At 42.3% G+C, this 14924-nt stretch overlaps 1 protein-coding gene across 2 annotated transcripts in view; it reads right to left on the minus strand.

The window, feature by feature from the left end:
- Nucleotides 1-14386, minus strand: part of FAM53A (family with sequence similarity 53 member A) — a 113563-nt gene extending 99177 nt beyond the window's left edge. The window contains exon 1 of one of the 2 annotated variants that reach the window (XM_072619979.1): nt 14039-14386. The gene's annotated coding sequence lies outside the window, so the exon portion shown is untranslated. The remainder of the gene's footprint in view (nt 1-14038) is intronic. The other variant, XM_072619978.1, reaches the window with a different exon arrangement.
- Nucleotides 14387-14924: the final 538 nt, after the last annotated feature.

Consider the following 14924-nt stretch of genomic DNA (forward strand, 5'->3'; position numbering starts at 1 on the left):
TTACTTAACCTGTTTGCCTCAGTTTCTTCAACTGTAAAGTGGGGAAAATAATAGCACCTGCCTCCCAGAGGTGCTAGTTGTGAGGATCAAATGAGATCATATTTGTAAAGTGCTTAGCACAGTGCCTGGTACCTAGGAGGGGCTTAATAAATGCTTCATCTCTTCCCCTCCTCAGTATGGGTTTACATGAAGATCAGCAGCAAAGGGAACGGAGAAGGGCTAGAACACGGTGCACTGGAAAGAGCAGGAGGGAGCCCAGCTCCAACTCCAGCTCTGCCACTGCTTCCCTGCTTCTCAGCCTTGAACCCATCAGAAAGAGGACAGAACTAGATGGCCTCTATGAATCCTCTCCAGCTCTAAATCCATGACACCATCATGGACTGGCTACCTGCAACACGGAGGATGAGGACAACAGCCACCAGGTTTCAAGACCGTAAGGCAGTGAGAACGGGGATCCCATTAATAGAAATCAGATATGGGACCAATATGGGTATAGACACACACACACATATATTTCTGGAATTCATTTACTTGGAAGTGATACTTGAAGTCACAGGAATGGTAATGGTCATCCAGGGAGAATGCATTTGGAAAAAACCACCATAGGGCAGAAACCTTGGCAGGGCAGCTTTATATTAGAAGTGAGAAGACAGCAAATCAACAGGGGAAATAGAGAAGATAAGAGAACCATGAGAGGAGTGTCATGAAAACAGGTAAACAGAAGAGAAGGTAGTCCTCAGTGTTAAATGTCCCACATGGATTCAATAATAAGGATGTCATCAGTGACCTTGGAAACATTATTTCATGGTCTTACACGTCAACTCTAGACACTATTAACACCCCTTTACAAAATACAATAGTCAGATACTGCTAAGTTTTTTCATTTTGCAGTAGATCTAATATAGACCAATTAATTTTTATCCTCCTGCCCTTAGGAACCTTATCATTAGAAAGGCAAGAAGCCTATCAGACAGCTAAAATGAAGTTCTTTCAGTACTCAGCTTTGCTGGCCCCTTCCCTACTGATCTAGTCCTTAGCTTTTTCCTACTCTCTCTACAAAAATCATATCTAAGAATCTCCCTGGATCCTCATGACTACCCTGGGAAGGAGGCACTATTGTCCTCATCTTATAGGTAAATAAACTGAGGCTGAGAGCTGTCTCTTTGCCCAGGGTTGCACTATTAGTCTAAAGCAGAATTTGAACCCAGGTTTTCCTGACTCCAAGTCCAGCATTCTGAACCACCCCTGCTGCTTTTCCCCTCTTCCTTCTAAAGTGGGCTGTAGCTATGGACCACATCTTGGAAACAAATACTTTAGGAAAAAACTTAGGTAGTCTCCATTTTAAAATCCACTGAAATTTGAATTATTCAATTAAATGAAATCTGTAAGAAGAGAATAAATAACCAGAAATAAGAACTTCATTTTCTGTAACAGCCCATTGATATATTTATGAAAATAGCTATCACATGTAACACACTTTATTAGGCGCTAGAGCAGATAAAAGCGAAGTAATACACAATATCTAATTTAAAGGACACAGAGAGATTTAAGGCCTCACTATGTTCTGGGGCCTATGCTAAGAGCTGAGAATACAAATACAACCCGACAGTTCCTCTCCAAGCAGCTCACATTCTAATGGGGGAAGAGTGTCAAAGGGGGCTGGGAAAGGGGAGAAGAGGGGAAAGGAGCAGAAAGGGGTTAAAGACTGGCCCTGATTTAGGTCCTCCTCCTACGAGGCAGGCCCCACTCCCCATCCCTCCTCTAAATCCTCCACAAGTGCCCCCAACATGGGCCTCCCTGCCCTCAGGAGTAATAGTGGAACAATCCAGTCTAAGTCTCCATCATCAGTGACTCCTTTTTCCCTTTCTATATGAGCAATACCTCCTTTTCTGTTCAGACACGCCTTTGGATATCACACAGCCAGTGTGTGTCAAGTCAGAACCTAAACCCAAATCATCACCTGGGCTGCTTCCCTGGGCTTGCCCTCTACTAATATATATAGAGCTGATACTAAGTGCATAGCTGATGTGTACTCATTAAAAATCAATTGGAGGATGGGGAAAGAAGGGGTAATTTGGACTTCTGATTTAATTTCTGAAAAGGAAGCTCCCTCTACCAATGAAGATTAGAAAATGTTGTGTAATTTTTCTTTTTTAAGTTGCCTGGGGCATTCAGAAATTAAATGACTTACCTAGAATCACATAGTCTAAGAACACTTCCAACTGAGAGCCTATATAATCTTAGCTACACTATCCTTTTCACTTTGAACCCAGGTTCCTTCTGACCTCAAGGCAAGTCTCTCCACTAGGAGAGTTGTCTCCTACAAATTAGAATAAAATTATAAAGTCTCTAAAGATGAGATAAAGGAAATTGCTTCCTACAGGGAGAGGCAGGAAATCACAGGAAGAGTCTAAGAACATTGGTAAAAGTATAAAATTGTTTAGCATTCAATCTAGGCCTTGAAAGATGGGATAAAGATGGGGCAGGTGGGAGAGAAGAGTCAGGATGAGGAAAAAGGCAAGTCATTCCAAGAGCAGAAAGTAGCAAAATGAACAAATAGCAAAGAGTAAAAGGATAGTAAGTCAACAAGTAGTGGCTGAAGGTGTGCATTTGGGAGGAGAGAAGGCTCAAATGGTAGATTTATCAAAAATTTAAATCAATCTGAACTACACATCTGACTCCTCTTATATAATTAACTGAAGGGTTATACATAAATCCAGCTTTCATAAAGAGAGAAATTTAAAATGCAGTAGAAAATGTCTTACTTAGAAAAATCTAGCCTTAGCAGACAGTATGCTCCCTAAGGGCAGAGATGGTATCTTAAATCAAGTTTGTATTTTAGCCCCTAAAAAAGTTTGTTCAACATAACTACCCCATTTCATAACTTCAGACATTCCTAAGATGTCTCTGACCGTACTCCAAAACAGGAAGGGTTTAAGTTTAAATATAAGAGTAAGGTCTACAATGTTTAAACCTTTCCCTGACAAGATGGCAAACTACTACATGAGCACCCCCCCTCTTCTCTCTGATGCACTGGCAAGAACACTAGATGTGGAACAGGAGCTCCTGGCTTTCTTACCTGTGTGACTGTTAACAAGTCACTTGGCCTTTCTGGGTCTCAGTTTTTCTAATCTATAAAATAATGGAGATGAACTAGGTGCCCTTTAAGGTCCTTTCCAAATGCAAAATCTATGTTCTGATGACTTTGCACATTCTCCACCATACAGAAACAGTCACATATAATATTTGGTGAGTTACCTTTAAAGTCTCTTGCCCTGTTTGCACAAGCACGTTGTCTTCCCCAAACGAAAGGTCTACTGTGGAAGGTGAATGAATAAAGCAGTGTTACAAACAGGCACCTGAATCCTATGACTCTGGTACCTCTGAGCCGGGCAGGAACGCTCTGCAGGTTCCCTAAGATACCATAACAATTTGGGGGCCAGAAACTCATTGTGCAGACCCTGGAGCAAGAACCCCACTTCCCCTCCCAGCTCTCAAATTCTATTATATCATTTACCCAAAGAGAAAGGAAAATACTTATTTAATTATCCAAGAAGAAAAGTGGAAACTACCTCCTGGTTCCCCTCCTCTATTCTCTTCCTCACCAACAAGCTATTTCTACCCACCTCACCTTTCAAGCCTTCTGTGAAACAAAGGAACATTAGGCAGCTGTTAAAGAAAATGGGTGAATACCCAGGTAATATACCCACAATGTACAGTCACAGAAGTAGATGAATACTGTCAACTATTTTAAAACTGAGCAACTTCTTCTACCTGTAGACTAAATAATTAATATTTACAAGCTAAATAAAAATACTGAATATATGTATTGTTAACATTTAAATGCAGACAATAATGTTATTACTAGCAAACAAGTAAATTCCATAAAGGCAGGAACTTTCTCTCAATACTCTATCTTTCCAGCACCTTGCTTTCTAACAACAATTTCTGTGTGGTTGTGTGTCAGGATTAGCTAGCCTCCCATCTGACCTCTCCACACTTGACAGTGACGATCAGCTCTAACAATATTCCACACAGGGCAGACATTCAATATATGTTGCTGAATAGGACTGTTGCAATACCATATCATTCTATCTCTTCCCTCCTTTCCTCATATGACATTAAAAAAAAACGTATATAGAAAGATTAACATTATGCCACTTTTTTCTCCTCAGAAGGGCCTAGGCCGCTTTTTTAATGGAAGAAAAAAAAGGTTCAGTGGATAAAAATATGAAGAGCATTCATATTTTAATTGTGTTTCTATAACTTTTGAAAAATCCATTAAAAAGTTTAAGAACACAAATTGACAGAAGTGGGCTGTCCACTTTAAAACCTTTTTTCTTTACATCCATGCTTGGTGGGAACAGAACAACGCAAACAGCAGTTCACATTTACGTAGTGATGTAAGTTTTGCAAAGTGCTCCCACTTGATATTCACAACACCCCTGTAAGGCCAGGTCTCTTATCCCCATTTTAGAGATGAGAAAACTGTGGCTGGCTCTGAGAGGCACAAGTAAGTGTGAGAGACTAGACTTAAAGTTAAGCCTTCCTGACCCTGAATCTAACACTCCAGCCAATACCGAATACACCTGAACCTTTTAACTGATTTTAAACTACCATAAGTCTTGCCTTAAAAAGCAGTCTTCTCAAATTCTATATATTAATAAGCTTAGCAAGGTTGTGATCGTCCTTCGTTGCCGAAGAAGACTATGCCATCAGAAAAATGACGCCATGACTTGCACTTGACTTTGTTTTGAGTGAGTCATTAACAAGTTATCAGTATACAGCAAGGAAAGCTTATTAAAATAACTGGCCAATTCCTCAATAAATGGTCAAAGGATATGAAGAGGCAATTTTCAGAGGAAGAATTCAAAGCTCTCAATAGCCATATTAAAAATTCTTTGAATCATTAATAATTAAAGAAATACAAATTAAAACAACTCTGAGGTTCTACCTTATACCCACCAGATTGGCAAATGACCCAAAACAACCTTGAAAATGACAGCTGTTGGAGGGGATGTGGTAAAATGGGTACATTAATTCGCTCCTGGTAGAACTGTGAACTTGCCAAGCTATTCTGGAAAGGAATTTGGAACTGTACCCAAAGAGCTATGAAACTGTGCATATCCTTTGACCCAGTAATATTACACATACACACAAAAAGAAAAAATAAACATATGTACAAAAATATTTATAGGAGCTCTTTTTGTGGTGGCAAAGACATGGAAACAGAAGGTATGGCCATGAACTAGGGAATGGCTGAACAAGTTATGGTATGTGAATGTGATGGAAAACCACTGTACTACAAGAAATGATCAAAGGGGTGGTTTCTACAACCTGGGAATACTTCTATGAACTGATGCAGAGCGAAGTGCACAGAACCACAACAATTTATACAATAACAATACTGTAAACAACTTCTGAAAGATTTGAGAACTCTTGATAAAAAAATTCCAGAGGATTCATATTGAAACAAGGTACCCACCTCCAGATAGAGAGGTGACAAACTCAGAAGAGCCAATTTAAACCTGGCCAATGGGAGAAATGGATTTATTCAACTATACAAGTTTGCAATGGGTTTTATTTCTCTTGCTTTTTCAATGAGGGCAGAGAGAAGAGTTGAAGGGGGAGGGAAAATGTGAACCTGAAAACAAAATAAAACCGGATTTTTAAAAATTAATTAGTGAGAGAATATTAGATCAAACTCTCAATAACTGACTAGCTCACCTTCTGGAATAGCATTTGAAACCTGATCTAATTAACAAAGTCACAAATCCACCTTAAGGAAGAGTAACATAGATTGAAGGCTCCTTGAGAGTGGGGATTGTTCTATTTTTTGTCTTTGTAGCCCTAGCCTCTAGCACATAGTAGGCACTTTTAATAGATGTTAACTGACTGAACAAGCCCAGGCATAATCATGACATGAAAAAATAAATGATTCAGAAAAAGTTCAGATGACTTCTTTAAGTATAAGAGAAAGGCTGAAGAGGTTTGAAATAAAAGAAAAAATCTCCAGCACACATAAAGCTCCGTAGTGGTCAGAATTCCTGGAGTCAAGAGTCTACTTTCAGAGGCTTCTTGCTATGGCCATGGGCAAGCTTCCAAACTACCTCTAAGCCTGTTTTTCCATCCATAAGTGAAGGCAATATTTGCACTATCCACATTCTGTAAACATCAGGTTACCACAAAAATATGGGAGATTATTCACATTCTACCAAGACAGCATCACCTGGTAGGACTACAGCCTTGCTTTGGACAAGTAACCCACAGAGGGGAGTAAATGAAATCACCTTAAGAGGCAGATGGGCACTCATCATCAGTTGGAAATAAAGTTAAGTATGAAAACAGTAGGGAGAGGACAATTAAAGTAGGACCCATCTCTAAAACTTCAGAATTACTACCCCTTCACAAGGCCAGTTCATGAAGCAGAGCAAAGCCTTCATGATGCCAACAGATGCAGCAAAATGCGAAGGAGCTGAATTTCCTGCATTTTGTCCCAAGTCTCCCTGATGACCCTTTTTCCCTAGAACGACATTTACAGGTTCCATTATTATTTTTCAAACTTAAAAGTGTTGCAGGCCAAATTCATTTGTGGTAGAAGCTGCTACAATCAATGCTAAAAGAAAACAGGGGATTGGAAAACAAATTCCAACACAAAGTTTATCTTAAAAATCAAACACAAGAATAAGAACCAGTTTGTGCCCTGAGCATAGTAAGTACCTGATAAACAGCATTAAATACATTAAGGAAGCTATGGACAAAGTTAGGAGACTCTTTACATCTACCCACCACCATCTACAAATCATCTTTCAATACTAAATTAAAAACTAAGGACAGGATTCTGAAGGGACAAAGATATCCCAAAACTGGTGCTATTTTTTTTTCCTTACTCTGTTTAATTTTATTCCATTAAAAAGTAAAACTAAACATGTTAAAAGTACTGCTAAAGCCTACTGAAATCTTCAGGGAAAACTACACTAGAAATAGAAAGAAGAATACACCAAGGCCAAGTTTATGAGTGTGTATCTCTATTGTAAAATCAGCTGGGGTCAAGTAAGTACTGCTTGAAAGCAGTGGTGACAAATCCTTTAGTCCTACAGATCCTTCAGGTTTCCAAAGTCCTTTCCCTCATGATGATCCTGGGAGATAGTTCAAACATTAACCACACAGTACAGATGACTAAAATGTGACCCAAAGATGTAAAGTGACTTGCCCAAGGTTCTGCAAAAATCAGACCCAGTGCTCTACTATCTCTTCACTAGATTATAATTTAAATTCTGGCATTTGTCTCTTAGAACACAGTTACTTTCCAATATACCTGCCCCCACCTGACCCCCATACAGTCCCTTGTAACGAAGACAGTAAAGTCAAGCCAATGAATACAGGAAATGCATTCAGTGTGTCATTACTGCCAAAAGGAGGGAAGTATTTCATTATCTCTCCTCTGGAATCAAAAGGAGGGCATTTAATCCGAGTTCAGCTCCTTCCAGTGAAGTTTTCATTTACGTTATAGACATACTTATATTGTTCTCCTGGCTCTGCATTCTTCTCCACTAAGTCCATAAAAGTCTTCCCAAGGTTCCCTGAAATCCTCACATTAGTTATGATATGACAATATAACACAATTTGTTGGGCCATTCGACCATCAATGGCGGCCCTCAGAGGCAGCTGGGGGGGCAGCGGGTAAGTTGCTGGCCCTGAATTCAGGAACATCTAAGTTTAACTCCTGCCTCTACACTTCCAAGAACTCTGTTCCTGGTAAAGTCACTTAACCTCTGTCTTCTCAGTTTCTTCATCTATAAAATGGGGATAATAATAGCACTCACCTGACAGGCTGTTGTGAGAATCAAAAGGTAGACTACTTGTAAAGCACTTAGCACAGTATCTGGCACACAGTAGCCACTTAATAAATGCTTGCTTCCTTCCTTCTAATGGGCACCCACTCTGCTTCCTGTTTTCTGCTACCCACAAAAAATGCACTTTGAATACGTCACATATGCAGAGTTTAGCATTACCAGATTTCATACTATATAAAGTAGTTATCAAAACTATCTGGTACTAGGTAAAAAATGTTAAAGAGAATTAGAACCGAAAAGACACGCCATGAACTAAAACTAGCTAGACACAGCAGCCCATTAGTCAACAAGCTACTGAGGTAAGAACTTCAGATTAGAAAAGAACTGCCCAGAAACCAGAAAGCAGTCAGGCAAAAAGCAGCTTCAGACAAGCATCTTAAACTATTTATCACAGTGGGTGAGCAACTGAAACATAAAAGGCCTCAAAAAAAAAAACAAAACTATCTTTCACAACTATATTTGGAGGAAGAACTCACAACCAAACATGGAACAGCAGTGGTCACAGGACAAAATAGACAATTTTGATTGTATAAAAATCAAAGGTTTTTCAACAAGTTCAACTACAATGAGTAGCAACCAGAATAAGACAAGCTCTTGAGCAGGGGGAAAAATATCTTTGGATCAAACATCTGTTATAGAAGTCTGATATTCAAGAGTTAAAGAGAATTGCAAAATGCATAAAACTAGTAAGTATTCCCCAAGAACATAAAACTAATAACTTCCCCAAGAACAGCAAAGGATATGAGTAGTTTTTAAAAGTGAAAGTAACAAATCAATCAGAAAAATGCTAATTAAAATGCCTAGGCTTCAGGTCACACTTAAAGTGGCCCTGGTGATAAAAGGCCTTCTATTCCCATATGGGAGGTGCAACAGAAGCCAGACACACTAAGACGCTGTTGGTGAAGCTATGAATTAGTCCAACCACTCTGGAAAATCATTTTAGAGAAACTACTAAGTGTCATGCCCTTTCACTCTGTGATCCCCCAAGTGGGTCTATACTCCAAGGAGGTCAAAGATGGATAACCGAGAACACAGACCGTTTACTATTTCCTCTGGATCCCGACCTTAGATCTACCTTGGCACTCAGCACAGTAGTCCAAGGCTGGCTAAACATGAAGCCATCATCATTTTATAACAATACATTCAGGATACTTTCCAATTATATTTCATATCACTGTTTCCAGGCAGGATGAATAGATAGTGAGCTGGCCTCAAGAGCAGGTTAGACCTAGGTTCAGTCCTGCCTCCGCCACATGCTGGACAAGTCATCCAAGCACTTATTGTTAAAAGGAGTTTCCTATTAGCTCCCTCTACCAATGACATCACAGTTCCTATCCTTGTCCCCATTCAACAAGCATTCTCCCAAACAAACTGGTCCACACCAGCTCAGTCTATAATACTCCTGGCTCCCTCTCTATCTCCTAGGCCTGGCCCAGAGGGAGCCTCTGACACCAGACTCCTGCTGATGCCCTACCTGCTAAAGGTACTCGTCTTCTTGGCATTTTGGGTGTGAGCTTAAGCAACTTGCAGGCAGGGACTATTTCATCTTTTATCTTTGTATCACCAAAGTTAATACAGTGGTAGATGCTTTATGTTAAATCAAACTGAAAATAGTACAGCTTAAAGGGAAAACAAACACTCACTCTAAATTCTACCACTTTAAAAAGGTCCAAAATTTTTACTCTAGGTTCAGGCAGATGAGTAATGAATTCGCTGAATTCAAAAATCACAAAATCCCCTGAACATTTTCTTATAATTTTTCTTCAAAGGCACTTGAACAAAATCTTTAAACAAAAATATAACGTGCTTTGTTAGAAAAGAACATCATGGCCTTTAAATAAGAAAAAAGGCCAAAATAAGACTCGATGATCTGACATCCTTTTAGCACTGAATCTATAAAATTCTGTTCTGTCTCTCATGGATTTTTAAAAGTTGGAAGTAAACTAAAGAAATCATCTGATCTAACTCTTATATTTTATAGTTAAGGAAAATGGGGAGCCAAGAAGCAGCTTAAGGTAACTTGCCTGAGGTTACCCAATAAACAGCCAGGCCCTGACTGAATGTAAGTCCTCCACAAGCCAATGATCCAGCCAGTACACCCAGATTCCTGGCAGCCCAATCAACTGGCACTATTTCCTTAATGCCACAAATGTTCAAATTTATTGATCATCTAATTGTTAACTGGTAAAAACAGAATCACAAATAGAAAAATGCAAGCTTTCAGGAAATGCTAGTTTCCTTAAAATTTAAAATTAATTTAGAGCCCCTAACTCTAACATCCTTGAATATGCTGATAATTTTTATGTATGGAGCCCTTCATACGTGGTCACTTTCAATACAGGTTCTATTTCAGAGATCTCACGCTTATTTTTACTGTGGCATGCCTGTGTGCTTACACCAATGATTACAGGAAGAAACTCAAATAAAATTGGCACTAGTGTTGATAAAATATGCAAGATAGCTAAATCTTAAGACCAAAATATTTTTAAAACACTGTTGTTCAGCTGTATCTGACTTTTTGTGACCCCAATTTGGGATTTTCTTGGCAAAGATACTGGAGTGATATGCCATTTCCTTCTCCAGTTCATATTACATATGGGGAAACTGAGGCACACAAGGTTAAGTGATTTTGCTTAGAGTCACATAACTATTAAGTGTCTGAGGCCAGATTTGAACTCAGGTTTTCCTAAATTCAGGTCAGGCCCTATGCTCTGTCCACTGCGCCATCTAGCTGCCTTATAAAATACTGGCCTTTTCCAATAATCTGTACTGTTCTAGAACTGAAATCAGGGTTTCAAAAAGTCTATATAACAGATGCAAGAGGTATAAATACAGACTAGGGAGAAAAATAGTTTGCAAGAAATAAGAAAAGTGCACATGGCAACAGGAAAAGAGAAAAAAATGCTCCATAAAACTTTCTGGGTTGTATTTTCAGCTTTGTATATAAGTATGATAAAAAGGAACTTGACAGACCAGAAATTGTGACAAAAAGACTCAACTCTAATGATATCAAGTTTCTGACAAATCTACCAATATAATTACAGAGAAATAGCAATACCTGTACTTTTATCTTTTGCACACTCAGAATTCACTCTTGTTTCTTTCCCTCCTAAGAGAGGTACTGTGTTTGGCTACAGGCCATGTCAAAAGCTTCAGCTAAATGCTTGGCAGGTAGTAAGGACTTGATCCTCTGAAAACCTTTCCTCTTGTCATTGAACTTGGTTAAAGTGTTAACCAGGATCATAAAATTATACTCTTACCCGGCTCTTGATTCCTCCCACTTTTAGGACCTTTTTCATTCAAAGTCATTTCCCTTAAAACCTTTAAGAAAGAGCCCCTAAGTAAACTTTTATTCTTCTTACCTTAGTTTTTAAAAACTAGTTACCATTTACTTCCCAAGGACATCAAACCTTTAGTTCAGTTTCTATAAAGCCATTAAAAAAAATGAGAAGCTAATTTCATCTAGTTTCTCAGAGATTATTAAAAAAACAAAACTGAAGCACAGGAGATCAACATTTTACGTAAGGAAAAAACAGTATATTTTAAAAGGGGCACCAACAATATCCTGACATTAATCCCTTTAAGAAATCAAACTGGAGAATACTTATTTCTATTACCTGAAACTTTCCCGTTACCTTTTGAAAGTCATACACTAAGACATTAAAAACACTAAAAAAAAAATTTCTACAAAATGTGACAATTAAAAAAAATTCTTGTAAAAAGTATGCATTTTAAGGAAATTGCATTATTGAAGGAAATAAAGAGCAGAGACGATCTGTCTAAAATTATTTCTCATTTGCCTTTTGAGGTGTAATTTGGCAAACCCTGTACGAATGCATAAGTGAAAATCCAGCACCTAAAGGCTATTCCGAAAAATGTGAAACATATTAAGAAAGATGCACATGAGAGTCTAACTATAAAAAACAGAAAAGGGTCCCAGCACATCCTCTAAAAATGGGAGAAATAGAAACTGTCTAGTAAATTATTTTAAATGCCATTAAGAGATATAAATTTTTTAAAAAATTAATGTCAACTTTCAAAGAGACATCACAAAATTTATTGCAGGAACAAAGATCAGGAGAGGAAAGTTTTAAGTACACGTGTTTATAAAGGGAATAATCTATCAAACCACAGGAGGTGGCAGATCTGCCACCGTTATTGCTGTGAGCACAAAGGAATGCTTGGGGAAAAACAATGGCTGCCAGACTCCAAGGGAATTCCTATGAAAAAGAAAAAGATATGAAATAAGGTATATTAATCTCCCAAAAGAATGAATTATTTTCTAACACGCCCATGTTAAGTATTCCAACTTTAAAATAACAAACTGCTAAAACATACGGATTTACATCTGAAGTTGTGGACAAAATGCAAGACCATCAAGCACAAGCCAAAGCCAGACTCCTTCATCCTTATTTCTCTGAGATACTTCAACTTGTAAATTTCTTCAAGTACTTTGGTTAGGCTTTCTTTCTATAACACATCTCAATTTACACTATGTTAACGTATAAACTGACTTACTGGTATAAATGTTCATTAATTCTATTAGCACAGATCCCCACACCCGAAGTACATTCAGAAAAAGCCAAAGAGTTTTCAACATTGTCAACCCACTGAACATCAAGGCAAGCCAAGTAGAATCCACATTTCCATAAAGTATTTTAAGGCATCGTGAATTAAGCTCTAAGAACACAAACAGGTATCCTATTTGAAGCCTGAAATTCTGTATCTACAGTATGCTGTAAAGCTAAATGGTAAACTCCTCAAACCAGTGATTTTCCTTAGACTTAGGTAATTTAGATAAAGTCAGAGGTGATAAAAAACAAGACAGTGAAATCCCACGCAGACTCAAATGATTTCCTTTCTAGAAAGTAAGTCAGTCCTCAGAATTTAACCTGATCTTCCCTGCCCAGCAAAGGGGCAAACTTCCCACTATCTGCTCCCTTAAGAATTATTTAAGGCAAAGAGCCCTGTCATTAGGGAGCTCTAGAGCACTCCCTATCCACTTCACTGGCACACGATGGTCTGGAACCCTTTCCGACAACGTTTCCCCCCATGTATCCTCCCAGCCACGGCTGGAATGGCCGGCTCTTGGGGGTAACTGTAAAGTAGGTGCAGTGAAGCGGCAAGGGGATGCCAGCAGCTGGCTGCTCCTCCCGGGGCCTACGTCTTCATGTGCGCTAACAATCCCTCATCTCAGATCCGCTCTGACTCGCTCAGAACCCTGGTTCCGTCTCTGCTGTCACCCTCAAGTACCGCTATTACTACGACCAGGACCACTTGGAACCACCCTCCCTAAGGGCTGGACAGGTCTGCTCACATCACCTCCGCTTCAGCCAAAACCCTGAAATCAACATTTCCTCTCTCCTCCTAGAAGTTAAAGTGGCTAAAAACGGGGATCAGGCCAACAATTAAAAAAACACATTAGATTTTAATACTTTTTATTAAGCACCTATCACATTAAAAAAGCACTGCGTTCTGATCACATTTTCTCGCTGGAATGGTTAAAGACAATCTTTTTTCTTCTTTCAAGGACAACTACTGAACGGTCCGGACGTTTCATTCCAGGAGGTCGCTTATCAATGATTAGTAAAGGGTTTCGAGCTGCCAAGAAGGGCCCGTGAGTCTGGCGAAAACAACCCATAACATTCCCACAACTGTCTGAAACCAAGCGGAGGGGGTCAGGGTGGTGCGAGGCGAAGGGCCGCGCCGCGGACGGATGCAGCCGGGAGCCGGGCGAGCCGGGCACGCAGCGCCCGCAGAGGCTCCCGGCAGCCCGGCCCAGCTCCGCTGCTTCTCCCCCACCCCCTCCCGGAGCCGGGCTCTCCCGGAGCGGAGCTCTCCCGGGGCAGGGCTCTCCCGCAGCCGGGCTCCGCGGTCCCCGGGCCGCCCTTCTGGGAGAGCCTCGGTTTCCCCACCTGGGAAGCGAGGGTCGGCCGCTCCGCTCCGCCCCCGCCCCCCCCGACCTCCCGCGGCCCCAGCCCCGGAGCGAGACTCAGCAAGTCGAGAGAGAAGCTAAGCCGAGCAGGGACGGACACGAGAGCGGGGGAGGGGGCTCAAGAGAAGCAATGAAACTTAATCTGCGGTTGGAAACGGGAAGCAAGCCCCCCCCGGGGCTGGGGGCCCGGAGAGCTGCCACGCGCGGCTCGCGGGACGATGGACGCGGGGCGCTCCACAGCGGATACCTGTGGCTGCTGGCGGCGGGAGCGGGAGCCGGGTCCTCGGCGCTGGAGCCGGGCTCGCGCCCCGGGGAGGCAGAGCAGGGGAGGCGAGCCCGGGGGCGCGGGCGGCCGCGGCCGTCGGGGGGCCTGGAAGCGGCGGGCGCTACGCAGGGTGCGGGGCTGCGGGCGGCCCGCGCTCGCCTCCGCCGCCGAGGATCCCGCCGCCGCCGCCGCCGCAGCCCAGGCCCGGAGCTGAAGCCGCGCTGGCCGCCGGCCCTCCTGCATATGCACGACGACGCTTCCCCTCAGCGGCCGCGGGACAAAATAGACGGCGACGCCCCGCCCCCTCCGGCCGCCCTCATTGGCCGCCCCCCCTCGCCCTCCGCCGCTGCCATCAGCCCGTCGGGACCCGGCCGGGGCCCTGCTGCCCTTCTTCCTTCTCCTCCTTCTGCCCTCCTCTTCCTCTTCTTCCTCCTCCTCCTCCTCCTCCTCCTCCTCCTCCTCCTCCTCCCCCCGCCACTCCCGTCTCCGCTCCCCGCACGCAGGCCATCGGGGAAGGGGGCGGGGACCCAACAGCTCCGTCCCCTTCACCTTGCTACGTCACACCCCTCCCCCGCCCACCCGGCAACGTGCCGGCGACGAGCCTTTCCAACCGTGCGGTCATGAGCGCGTGCGCGCCCCCCCACAGCCTGGGGCCCGCCCTCGACCACGCCCCTTTCTCCTCCCCCAGTGCCGGCTTCCTACTCAACCCCGACCTCTTTCTCTTTCTCTCTGGAGCTGCTCGCCCCGCCCCTTAGTGGCGTCATCCGAAACGGCCTCCCTGAGCCAGGATACGCACGCGCCCGACTTCTCCCCGCCCCCTCGGTCCCTTCCTGGGAAGAGCAAGCGGGCACGCCCCAATTTGGAACGC

The sequence above is a fragment of the Notamacropus eugenii genome, chromosome 6, assembly GCF_028372415.1.
Source record: "Notamacropus eugenii isolate mMacEug1 chromosome 6, mMacEug1.pri_v2, whole genome shotgun sequence".
Classification (NCBI taxonomy): Eukaryota; Metazoa; Chordata; class Mammalia; order Diprotodontia; family Macropodidae; genus Notamacropus; species Notamacropus eugenii.